Raw genomic sequence first — 13,767 nt, 5'->3', positions numbered from 1 at the left:
TTCCAAATCTAGTAACAATATGTTCTTCCAAAAAGTCAGTCACCACCTTAGCAGTGCAATTTTTGAAAGTCTCTGCCTCCATCCATCATGTACAGTAATCCGTAGCTGTAAGAATGAATGCATGTCCAGTTGATGATGGTGGGTTTACTAGACCAATTAAATCTAGTCCCCACTTTGTGAAAGGGCGCACCTCATATACTGATTGTAGTGGCATTGCTAGGTGCCTCTCTTTGTTAGCATTGGTTTGGCATATATGACAAGAATGCACATGTTCAAAAGTATCCTTGAATATCAAGGGCCAAAAATAACCTGATCTTAAAATCATGTGAGCTGTTGTTTCTGCTGAACCATGTCCCGTACCATACTTGTCATGAAAATGTTCCAAGACATTCTTAGCTTCTTCACATCCTAAGCATTTCAAATAAATCCCTTCGTAGTTCCTTTTATATAGCTTGTTCTCAAGTAACTTGTAAGACTCGCATTTCATCTTAAGTCCCCTACGTTGTGAACTATTCATCCATTTGATCTTGTAAGAGATAATAAAAAATATCCTGGTACCACACATCTGTCACCACACCTTGATGAATATCAACTTGTGATATAACCATCTTCTTTTGATGATCTTCATCTATTTCATCGTCAAATTTGAATTCCTTTTGATTTCCATCTTGGTTATCAGCTATCATTTTTGATAACCCTTGGCCTTTGACTAATCTCATAGATTGAATTTTGAGATCAAATTCCTGAAGTATGGCCATTTACTTTCCCCTTCTTTCACCAAGTTCATTATGCATCAAAAGCATCTTTACTTCTGGATCAGGTACAATTGCATACACCTTACTTTTGAGTATGTAGTGACGAAACTTCTTTACTGCCTTGATTAATGCAAAGGACTATTTATCAAGATTTGAATATTTCAACTCATTGTTCTTTAGAGGACAACTCATAAAAACAATTGGTCGCTCATCTTCCTTCTCTCTTTTTGTGTGAAAATCCCTGTGTAAGAGTGTTCAAAAGCAAAGGAATGGATCTTGAAAGGTAACTCGTAATGTGGACTCACCAAAATTGGGGCTGTGGAAATGGAAATCTTAATATCTTCGAATGATTTTTTTATCTCTGGTACCCATTCTATTTTAGCCCCCTTTTTGAGTAAATCATTGAGGGGGCAGACTATCTCTACGAAACCACTTATGAATTTGCATACAAAGTTTATCTTTCCAAAGAAAGATTTAAATTCCTTCCGACTGTGTGGAGGTGCTAACTTCAAAATAGACTCAACTCTATTTGGATCAATGGAAATTTTGACTTTAGAAGTGACATGTCCTAAGAGCTTCCCTTTAGTAACACCGAATGAACATTTCTTGGGATTGAGTGATATGTCGTACCTACAACATCTATTGAATACCTACCTTAGATCAGCAATATGAGTACTTCAATCTTTTGAAAAGACAATCAAGTCATCCATGTAGATGACTATACACCTATTTATTAATTCTTTGAAAGCTTCATCCATTGCTCATTGAAATGTAGCTCTCGCATTAATCAAACCAAAAGGCATCCTTCTATAAGCAAACGATCCCCACTTGGTTGTGAAAGTAGTCTTTAGCCTATCTTCTTTGTCGACCATCACCTGGTTATATCCTAAGTAACCATCGAAGAATGACATCATCTTTGAACCATTAACAATTTGCAATACCTCATCCAGTGAGGGTAGAGGATAGTTATCCTTTTGAGATGCTAAATTCAAGTTACAAAAGTCAACACAAAGACGAATCTCTCTAGTCTTCTTCCATACATGAACCAAATTTTCCACGCATGTGGAATGATGGATAGGAAATATGATCTTAGCATCCAAAATTTTCTTAACTTCTTTCATAATTAGTGGTTTAATAATCATATTTATTGGTCATTGTCTTTGTCGAAAAGGTTTAGCATCTGATTTCAACGGGATGTCATGTGTGATAATCTTAGGATCATAAGTCTTTATTTCTTCATAGCTCCAAGCAATAACATCTTTATACTGAGTGAGCAATTTGAGCATGTCATCTCTTTCTTGTTGATTGTGCGCTTTTCCTATTTGCACCAATTTTGGTTCTTCATCAGCACCCAAATTGTACGAGTCACATTCTTTGATTCCTTTCTCTTGAGTTTCCCTTCTATTGAGTGTTGATTCATCATGATCAAAGATGCATTCAAGTTCAACCATTCCTTTTGGAATGGTGTTGGTTTTCAAATTAAGGATTCCATCATCATCCTCAAGCTCATCATCTTCAGGCTTGTCCTCATGTGTATCATCAATCTCTTGTCCTTGAAAATGGTGACTGCACATAATAAACTTGAGTATATGTTGATCATCCTGAAAGACCTAAAAGTTAGAGATATTGTTAGGAATGGAAGGAATGATAACTAATTCGACTGAGAATCTTTTTAACTTTGTCTTTTCAATTGGTTGCAAAGCACTAGCTGAAATAGCAAGGGTGTTTGCTACCACATTCTTTCTTCTTGTAATGGATTTGATGTTTAGAGGTTCAAAGTCATCCATTATATTCCATACCCTTTTCCTATAAGCGATTAATCTTTTTTCATTGCATGAGTATATGGATTTTACTTGTTGTATAACCAGTTGAGAATCCCCTTCGATTATAAGAGCGGTGACTCCTTTTTCCAATGCAAAGAGAAGTTCTTGAATCAAAGCTTCATATTCTGCACCCTTGTTAGTACATCAAAATTGCAATCAATATGCAACATAGAAAGACCTACCTTTTGGGTTGATTAGTTCAATACCTACACCAGCTCTTGATTTGCATCTGGAACCATCGAAGCAGAGTATCCAAAGTGCATTTTCCTTGGGTTTTCTAACTTTGTGCTTATTCGTCCTTAACTTTTCTTTTACTTGAGCCTTGAATGACTGTTTCTTGGGAACCCATTGTAACTTTCCTCGTGTAGGGCTTGATGAGTCCCCTTCATATCCTATGGATAGAGGAAGTGTGTTTTTTTCTTGTTTCTCCTAAATTTCCCCTATCAACTCTTTGATTTGCTCAACTTTAGGTTTATGATGAATGACTATTGAAGTCCATCCTTTACCTTTGACATATCATCTTCTTCTTTGAACTTTAATCATCCCTAGAGGAGGAGAAGATAAACCTCCACCATTTGAAGAGGTATCATTGTATGATACATTTAAATCTTCACTTTCTTCTTCAATCTGTTCAATAAGGTTGGATGAATTCACTGAATCTTGACTTTCAGTGAGTTTATCTTTTGAGGTCTTTGTACTCTTGTTTTCCATCATTTGTGTCAATACCTTTGCTACTGCTTCTTGTCATACTGAACATTCAAACTTTGAATGACTAACTTTGTGCAACTGGCAAAATCCTGGAAGGAGGAGGATACTAGGGTCAACTTCATCTCCTAAACAATGTAGATTACTCACCATACTCTCTATGAATTGTGTCACAATCTCACTTTTGGGTACCGACACCTTAGGTTCTACATTTTGATCTTGAGATGTATTATTTGGAACCATATTCAATACCATCACTTTGTACGAACTCAAATTTGATTGTAAGAATGCTATCTCATTTAGGGCATTGTAATTTGTGATCATTTTTTTCAATTTGGGCTCAGTATCTATCTTGATTTGATTGTTCAATCCTTTCCATGGCAACCATAATTAAGTGAAGTCTATAGAGAACCATCCTCTAAGAAATTTTGTCCATTCTCTACTCAGGAGTAATTCATATGTCTCTGGGATATAAACCACATGTATGTCAATAATATCCTAGATCCGAGGATCAACTATTAACTGTATTCACACATCTTTCAATACTCCAATGACTTTTACCTCTATTTTACCCAACTGTATTACCACTCGGTTAGAGGATTGAGGATTAACTCCTAGCCTTTGAGCTATTGATAATGGCATCACATTACATGAAGCTCCTGAATCAATAAGAAAACTGTGAAGATTCTTCCCATATATCCTTATGCTTAGCAAAAATGGGGGTATCTCAACTTTGTCCTTGAACATAGTGGGCATTGCTTCTGCAACATTTACTTGTTGTAGCACCGTCTTTTGAGGGACAATATTCGTATTATGGGAAACCTTTGTATTATCCAATATCTTCATGAGTGCTTCTCTTTGTTGTGGACAATTCTGCAACATGTCAAACATGGACATATTGGCTTTAGTTTTCTTTAGATCTTCTACTACGTTAGAATTTTCAGTAGACCAAGTGGGGTTCTTCAGTATTGTTGGTATGTTCACTTGATTCTGATACTATTGTCCTCCTTGGGTTGGCCTTATCGGTGGCGGGTTGTTGTTTTCTCTAGGATTAGGTGGAGTTGGTTGCAAACTAGGAGGAATTCCATTGGTTAAGGGATCTTTTTTATTTCTAAGATTATACGTATTTTGATTGTCATTTCGAAAGGCAAACATCTCATAGTGTTGAAGATCAGGTTCTTGACTAAATGGGAATGAGAATTCCTCACTTTCTTGTTTTTCCACTTGTACATTCTGTGTAGAATCATAAGATTCTAATAGCATTGCATTGAATTGAACAGGAGGAGGATTATCATTCACTTGTGAGTTTTGATTCACCTCCTAATTACCATTATAATATGCACCATCGTTTCTAGGCACATCTTGGCCATCATCATACTGATTGATATCAGCACACTGAATGTTGAGGTTGTTGTTGTTGTTGTTGTTGTTATTAGTAGGAATGCTTCCATTATTCGGTCAAGTATTCCATTGCCAGTGTTTTCTTTGGAAGTCATTGTTGCGATCAGGAGGATTGAAGTTTTTTCCTTCGCCATTGTTTCTTGCATTGTTGTTACTGTTATTGTTGAAGTTCGTGTTGTAATTCTGACCAAAATTGTTGTTGTAGGGGCCAACATTATTTCTTTGGAAGTTGTTATTTTTTTCTTGTGACAATCTAAGACATGTCAACTCATTGTTCATTTGTGACATGGTCTTCTTGATTTGACCAACTTCTAAAAGGAAATTGTTATCTGCTTCCACAGGAACCATTGCTTTCTGTTCAAAGAAAGCTATTTTTGGGGCCTCATACCCTGGATATGTTATCACTTGAGTTTGTGGAGCGGGTGCCTGCTGCAATGGAACAGGGTTCGTAGGTATGAACTGACTAGGCACGGTGGGTGCTCCCACAGGATATGTTGGCATTGTAGGGACTGTTTGTGCCAGAAGCATCATCCCTCCACCATTAGGATTAGCTTGCTTTGTGAATGTGATCATTTCTACAAAGACTTTGTCCAATGTGTCAGTATTTGCTGTAGGAAGTCTTCTCAGAAAGATCGCTATAAGAGGGTCCATAGCATTCAAATAAATTTGGCTGGTGGCTTCAATTGGTATTGTGTATGGTGTTTCCAACTTGTGGTAGGCCATATGAAAGCGATCATTGAAGCATGAAACTGTCTAAGCTGGGTCCCTTTTTTATTGATATGACTTGTTAATGTATCACTGCTGGATTGATGAATGTTTTGAATTGTTCCAAGAACAATTTTTTGAAAGTGTCCCAATCTCCAATACATCCTGGTCATAGGTTCATGTACCAATTGAAGGCAATTTCCCCCAAAGAGTAGGGAAATAAACAAAGAACCATATCCTCATTAGTAATTTCCTTTTGGTTGCAAATTTCCTTAAAAACCTTGACATGATCTTCGATGGTTCTTATTTCTTCATAAATGAACCTTCGAAAAAATTTATCATGATTCTTAGGGAGGTCATGGAGTGCACCTCTCAAGTTAATGGGTGGATCAACTGTGTTTGCAAAAAAGGCCATTGGAGGATTTTGTGGACCTAAAGGTGGCTGGGATGGTGATGGGACTGTTGGAATATGTGGAGGTCCACCTGGTGGATGAATGGGTGGTGGAGTAGAAGAAGATGATGAAATGTTGAATGGAAGTGGTTGAACTCAGGGTATCCCTCATTCACTATGTGGCTTACGAAAATGAGTAAGCTCTAAAAATTATTGGGTACTTGGTGAAGATCTTAACGTTCGCTAGAATGGGGATCTTGGATCAATATCCTCCAGCTTGTATCAATTCTGGAAAAAGTGCAACTCTGTAGAAGTACACTTCCCCACTTCTTTGAATTTTGCACACTACAGAGTTTTGCAAACCTGCAGACTTGCATACCTGTGGATCTATGGACCTATGTACCTGCAGATCAGCGAACCTAAATTTCTAAAAAATTTAGAAGTGATTTCTGAACTTTTATGGAGTGCAGATTATTGCAAGGGTGCAAAAATTTTGTAACTATATCGAATCTTCCTTATTTCCAATAGTAGGTTCTTTATTTTGTGGCCCTCCTTCTAGCACAACTTCTATTGGGCATTCATTTTGCATGAGGTCAATGGCAGGAATCCATAGTGTAATTCCTCTCTTGAAAAGAAAATCTTTTTATGGATTTGCGCCAAGGTTCAGTATTTGTCTTGTGACGTATCGAAATCCACTCCGTAGAAGATAAATGTGAGTGTTCAAAAGGAGGCCTTTGTTGGTTCTAAAACTTTTTTCTCTCGAAATTGAAGTAAATCTATCTGCTATCTCAAAATATCACACCAAAAAAACAATATTTTTGTATTTTTTGTTTTTCAATGAATGCAACTCTAACAATGCGGCTATTATGAGGTCCTACTCTAACAAGGGGTTAGCAAAGCAAATAAAGAAACTGAAAGCAACAAAATCAAATGACTTGAAATTGAAATTCCTAAACAAACATAAGCTATAGAACACAACACATTGCGAGTTAAACCTTCGAAGAAATCAATAGGAAACCAATGAAAATAGAAGCAGCGCTTCCTAGAATCCACTGATGCAATCGTCGATGAGAATCTTTAATAATTCAAATGATGTATCACTCTTCATCAAATCACAAGGCCATGGAAAGTGTGTTCATGTGAGAAAAAAAGCTATGTAGACATAATTAGGTGATCTCTTCTCAAGCTAGTTATGTCAACAAAATTCATATATCTATAGCAAACACCAGAACTAAAAGATCACACAACCAAAAACAATGCAATAAACCTTTGGCTCAATCATAATCTAATAAATAAAATCTACAAAATAATGACACATTTAGGCAAGAATAACTACACTCTGAATGCTAGCACCAAAAGCATAATTTTATTGCATAATAATAGCATCCCTTCTTACATTTTACAATGAGGTATTTATAAGAAATCATCTCCTCAATTTGTGTTGAGAGTGAGAGATACCTTGATGCAATAAAATGATTTTAAACAAACTAAATATGTACAAACTGACAATCTAACTGGTGCTTAGAGGGACTCCATCCATATTTTATTCATTAATTAGATGCATTAGCCCTTTACATGTCAAAAACAAAGAAAGCATGAGAGAGAAAGTAGGAGGAAGCCATCAGTCAAGGTGGAAGTTCATGGAGACACAAAAAATAGAAGCTGCCCCTTCACTAGGTGTGTGTTAGAGTTAACTTGCCATCAGAATGCGCTCCCAATGCATGGAAAGTGCTATTTTTGGAATTGGCAATCAAGTATTAGTGCACCTTTGAATTGCGAAGCTATGGAGCTATGGGGCTATGGACCTCGATTGGGTCAAAATATCAAAATTTTACTAAGTGTCAAAATTGAAATTCTGGCATCTGGGTTTTGTTCATCTTTATCCTAAAGCTATGTTTTGATGTTTGCCCTTGAATTTCTCTATAAGCTCAGTAATATTAGTAGCATCCAAAAGATTCAAAGCCTCATACTTGTCCTTGACCTTTTGTCTGTAGTTGTCCATCTCAATTTGAGTCTCTAAAAAAAAATCTTTGAGTTTTGTGTCCAACTCTAACAATGCTTCCTTTGTCCTGAAGGCTTGTCTGATGTCTTCATGTTCAAAAATGTCCAAGCATGCATCACTGTACAACATTTTTGCTTCAAAAATTTGCTCCTGGGCTTGGTCCTTGAGCCTATGTATTTCATCATGCAATGTTTCCATCACTTTATTTCCATCTGCAATATTTTCTATCCAATCATCTATCAAGTCTAACTCCTCTTTGGTATATACATCAATCAAAATGTGGTACCTTTGCCCTTTTATGGCTTGTAGAGTTTGTAAATCCTTACTCCATGCCCGTACCTCATCCATGATACTGAAGTCCTACATCAAAATTGCCACGATCTTATCAATATTCTCCTGTGTAGCATGCAATAACTTCAAACTTATAGTGATTATAGTGACACCCTTATCCTCAAGGCTATCTCACCAATCCTGAAAAGCTCTCAAAAATGGATTGAGCTGTACACCTTCCCCTTCTCTAAGAATGCAATTCAAAGTCTCCTTAGGGCGTTCAAAATCAAGAGGACCAATAACTTTAGCTAGATATCCCTTTAAGATCTCAACTTTCCTTTGAAGTATTCTGATTTCAATCTCATCCTCTTCCATATGGCTGAGAATCTCTTTGACTCCCATAGTCATCATCTGTCAGGATGTATCCTGTGTAGGCTTTCCTAACATAATATCTTTCAATTCATAGTCCTCAAGGCTAACAAATTCTTCATCTATACCTTTTAAAGGGTGAGTCACTTGTGCAAATAAGTCCTAGTTCTGTGTAGTAGTGACAAATGTAAATGGCGTTGCATCATGTAATGGAGACTCGAGCTTGTTCAAAATCTCCATAATGTCACAAATATAATCCTCTGAAGCATGAAATTGATGCTTGGCACTTCTCATTGTTTCCTTCCAAAACCATCTTGGGACATGTCTTTCTATAGCCTTGGCTCTAGATGATGAAGGGATGTGTTCAACTACCTCCTTCCCTATATCACTCTTGCTTGGAGTCTCTTGTTGTGATGATTCTTCTTCTGTAGTCTTAGTTTTTGTAGATCTTGTAGTTTGATCCTCAACTTCCTAAGAAGGTTGTTGTATACATTCTACTATCTGTGCCTCTTTTGATGGCTCATCAGTAACCCTTGGTTTTGGTTTCCCTTGTAATGACTGTTCCTTCTAAACATGTTCTTCTGAACTCGAAGGTGGAGGTGTTATTTAAATCTTATCTACCATCGTGTCCTGAGGTGAAGATGGAGGAGTGAGATGAGGACCTTATGTCTCAGGTGGCATTTGTGTCCAATCTTGCTATTGAAGTTCACCTATAGGGGTATCTCTGATCTTATCTCCAACTAACTCTATACCCATAAGCATGAAATCAAAATTAAAGATGGAGAGAACATCATCACCTTGCTCCCTTTTCTTGTTCACCCATCGTTGTACTTCATCTTTTGAAGAAGAGAGTTCTACCATTTCTGCTTGGGTGGGTGGCAGGGTATTTGTGGCACTCTTCCTTCTTACCAATTCTATGGCTTTTGCTAGCCGAGTTCTCCTTTGTAGAGGCACTTGCTCCCCCTCCTCATCTGATTCCATCTCCCCCTCATTTGATTCTTCCTTGGGAATGGTTTCGGGAATATATGGATTAGGCACTAATATTTTACAAACTCTTTGCCTCTTGTTCATTCTAACCTTGATTCTCTTTTGTTTCTATTGAACCATAGGAGAAGTGAGCTCTCCATGCACCAGAGGAATGGATGTCTCTAGAATTTATCTCTCTTCTTGGTGACTTGAAAAAATAGGAGGCAATGGAAATTCAACCTGGATATGAGAAGCTCCAACATCCTGGGGCTCTTGGGGACTAGATTCCTTTTGCTGGGAAGGGGCTTGTTCTTCAACATGCTCTGCTTGGAACCTCTGAGGAGAGTCTCTCTTCCTCTTTCCATTCCTCTTTGAAGGGTGGTAGTATCCCACTGGACGATCAAGCTGGTAGACTATTTCAGGCCTAATAGGAGACTGGAGCACAAAGATAGGAACTATGACTTTGCTTCCCTTAACCCTTTTTGGGCAAGCATGTGCATGGAAGATCATTATATCCAGAATTGGATCAAGTGGAAAGGGTTTCTTGATCGAAATCTTTTTCATTCTAATGACATGTCTTGCTCAATGATTAATATCATCTCCTTCCTCTCTATCAACTTCTGCATTCAGAATGGGTCTCTCGCCAACTTTATCTGTATTGAATAGGGGATCCAGTAGCTCCTGCGAGTCTTGTAGCCTTATCTCATCTGGGATGGTCAAATGGAGAGCCTTCTCTGCTAGATACAAAGTCATTCTACAATAGTCCCTAATATGGACATCGTAGTCTATTATGGCATTCATCCAATGATCTTCAATGGCATCCTCATGATAGAACTCCTTTCTTGCCAGGTTTTCCACTTTACCAACATTGTTGAAGAATGGCCAAGGAGAGTTATACTCTTCAAGAGGATAATTCTCCCATTCCCACTCGAAAGTTGGGATATCCTACTTTCTCTTTACCTAGTATGCTCCTATTACAAAAAGCCAATCCCAAAAAGGCCTTCGTTGTCTTTTGATCCTCTCATAAGCTGACTAAATTTGCTGGGATATTTCCATCAAGACCAACTTGTCACTTGGGTACCTCGGGAGTTTCTTCAAATTAATGGATGTACCACCTACCTGAATGTATGTGAATGTCTGAAACTGGATGAAATATGCACCAAGAATTGTGATCTATGCCTTAGCTTCATCAGACAATCTCTTCCCATAATCCCCTTCAATGAATCAAATGATGGCAAATATAAAGGCATTGTTCACAATTCTTTACTCCTTGCTCTGCGGTGAGAGCTTCTTCTTCACCAGTTGAAGATAAACTATATACGACCATGCATTAGGGTCTTGCATACTACCCTTCTTGTACAACCCGAGATAGTCAGTTGCCCTTGCTGCAAGTAGATACACCACATAAGAAGTCATATAGAACCTCTTCTTGTCCTTTACCATCTGCAACTAGTCACACAAGTTCTCACTAAGTGTGGTGGCCCAATCCATTGGCATCTTTGTGTATTTGATGGTCTTAATGAAGTTGACTATGAATGGAGCGAGATGACCCGCTATATGCAATCCCATAACTCTACTTAGGAGAATGATTGAATATCTGATGTCATCCTTCATGTATCCTTGAGTCATATCCACTTTGCTGATTGTCATTCCTTGAGGTGGCTTCTCAATGAAGTATAAGGAATATATGATGTCGATGGCCTCTTGGTAATGATCATTATGCCACCTCTCAGCTGCTTCATACGAAAGTCTAATGAACTGATTGGCTTTTGGTAGATGGAAAACCCTCTCGATGTTATCAGGTTGCAAATCCAAGACCACTTCCCTAGTGACACTCTTTACCACCCTTTCATTAGGAAGAAAATGCCAAGATAGGGTCATAATCAATTTAGCTGATTGCACGGTCCCGAGATGTGATGCTACATTTACTAATCTAGAATGGATTAGGGCGGACCTCAAGGATGACCTTTCGGTTGGACTGTTACAAACTCTCAGGAGCTCTCCCAAGTCCATGTGTCTGAGGTCCATGTCTTTGATCTCAGCATACTCATCGTATAACCATGATTTTGGGGTTACACCTTGGCACCTGTAAACAATTGGTTTTGTTGTTGATCCGGATGTGGATGCCATCTGATTATATTACTTGCGCATCATGAGAAAAAAAAAACATGATCATTGGATAGCGAAAAAGAAAAATAAACGTAAGAGGAAAAAAAAAAAAGGACCTTTTTTTTTATTTTTAATTTTTTAGTTTTTATTTTAAAAAAAATTGAATGGTGGAGCAAGCATGGACGCGTGTGTGCATGCGCCACGTTGGCACCTCGAAGGGAGCCGCATGGGCATTGCACGCAACTCCACAAGGGCGGTGGTGCAGGCATCACATGCGATGGCACAAAGGTGAAGGTGTCGCATGGGTGCTGTACCTGCGACCAAAAAAGGGCGTAGCTTATGGCATCGTAGGCGTAGCTCCACATGTGTTAGCAGCGCGCCGCCTAGGCATAGCACACACACCCAGAAGGGCATTGCGTGCTTTGCACCACAAAGGTGAAGGCGCTACATGGGGCACCATGGGCATGCCCAAAAAATGGCATTTCTTGTGGCACCGCAGCACCGTGCCACTCAAGCACACTGTGCACGTGCCCAAAAAGGGCGTTGCACGCCCATGAGGGCGTGAGGCAAACCAAGAAAGGGGGGGTTCTTACCTCTCCCTCCTTTCTCTCCCATGAGAAATGAATGAAACAAAGGGGGATGGAGGATTTTATAACCCTCTCTCTCCCTCTTGTAAAGTGTAAAGCGTGCTGCACCTCGATGCACGTGCACAGGGGAGAGGGGATTTTTTAAAAAAATCCTTGTTTTACAACTTTAAAGAAATATCTTTCTCCCAACTCTCGAATTGAGCATCTGGGAATTGAAAAAAGATTAGGGGGTCCCCATTCCTTGCAAGGAATGGGGTGTGTGTTGTGAATAGCACAATAGGTTACAATCCTCTTTAAATAGATGTTTAGTGAAGGTTCTAGATCTTGATCGATGGTTTACACTCCATCTTTTGTCATTTCTATCTCATTTTCTAATTGGTTGAATTAGACACCTTGGGATCATTACTTTTTGAAATGACATGTGATCATCTTCTTAGTTGGCTCTTAAAATATTAAATATCATATAAAAGCTGACCAAAATGGTTTACATATGTGTTTGTGCCATTTAAAAATTATATGTCAAAATTGAAATGCTCAGTACTTGAATTCTCTGACGCTCGGTCACGTAGGCCTATTCATGCTGTCACTCGACTTCTATATACTTGCTTGCTTGACAATCAATAACTTGTCAATGTGCTCGGTCTCAATTATATTTCTCAGTGTGTACATGTGCTCAATCACTACTGAATACTCGACAATCACTATCGTGTTCGATATAAGCTTTGTATGCTTGGCCTTTACTAGTTAACTCAGTCATAATGATGACTTTGTAATCTTGCCTAGTAAATAACTAAGTGTTTGGACACTAATCGACAACATGGGTTTAGAGATCAATAATTATCACCTCGCATATAGATTATTGTTGACTAAACTATAGATTATAGCACCATAAAAGTCCCTAAAATCTTCCAATATTATCACTGGGAGTAATATATGAAGAGTTAAGAAGAATCAAGTTTGTTAAGTTTTTAGTTCAAGCAGTGTAACGAGTGAATTCTTTTTGATACTATTACTTTATTGTTGTAAAGCTATGACATGTATATTATGTTATTTATATACTAAATTTATGTAATAGGATTGGTAATGTATTTCTATTTTGTATAAATTTTTTTTTTTTTTTTTTTCACTATTTGCAATTCCTTTTTGACTGTAATTTTTTAATTGTATCAACATCGATCAATAAAAAAATCAATGTTGAAGTTTCCATATTATCACTCTACAAAGACTGATGTTTACGAAATTGAAGAATGTAGCATGATTCTAATATCAACTTCCAAATTTTCAATATTGTCACCCTGTAATAGCTAATGCCTGCAAATTGAAGAAAATAACACTACTCTCTAAGAGTGGCTTTCTATACTATCACCCTGTAGAGTCTGGCATTTGCCAAATCTTCTAGACGTAGAGGTCAAACATAAATATCAATCACTTCAATGGGTTGCAAATGCCATTGGCATTGATATTTAATATTTACAAATCCTAATTCAAGAATATATTTCCATCCTTCCAAGGAAGCAAGGGAAAGAAATGGAAACTTTACATAATTGTAGTTATAATCATTTCACTTTTGTGAGACAACTTTTCATTTATGGTGTAGTAAGAAAAAATATGCTACTTGGTATTTTTTTGGAATCATAAGCATTGTAAATGAATGCATATTCACTATAATCTTGAATGCATTATC

Source organism: Cupressus sempervirens, chromosome 4, assembly GCF_028749045.1.
Source record: "Cupressus sempervirens isolate cs-2001-9-10 chromosome 4, ASM2874904v1, whole genome shotgun sequence".
NCBI classification, from domain to species: Eukaryota; Viridiplantae; Streptophyta; class Pinopsida; order Cupressales; family Cupressaceae; genus Cupressus; species Cupressus sempervirens.
Note: the sequence above shows the minus strand (reverse complement) of the source record.